Here is a 264-nt window from a genome sequence, read left to right as displayed (position 1 = left end):
GGATGGGGGAGGGACAGGGTCCGAGCAGGCTTTTCCCCCGTTCCTCTCCCTTTGCAGCCTTAGAGGGTCCAGGACATGATGACCCCAAAGCTGTGCCCTGCACTCCCGTGCCCAACAGCCGCCGATGCCTATTTCCTCCAAGCTGGTGCCTGGGGCTCTTCTTCTCCCAGGGTCACTTGCCTGCCTGGGGCCAGGGCCTGTCTCCGGAGGCATGGATGGGCAAAGGAGAGGGGAGGGTGACCTGGGGGGCCTTCCCTTTTACCT

Source organism: Alligator sinensis, unplaced genomic scaffold (assembly GCF_000455745.1).
Source record: "Alligator sinensis unplaced genomic scaffold, ASM45574v1 scaffold107_1, whole genome shotgun sequence".
Taxonomy (NCBI): Eukaryota; Metazoa; Chordata; order Crocodylia; family Alligatoridae; genus Alligator; species Alligator sinensis.
This window is presented reverse-complemented; position numbering follows the sequence as displayed.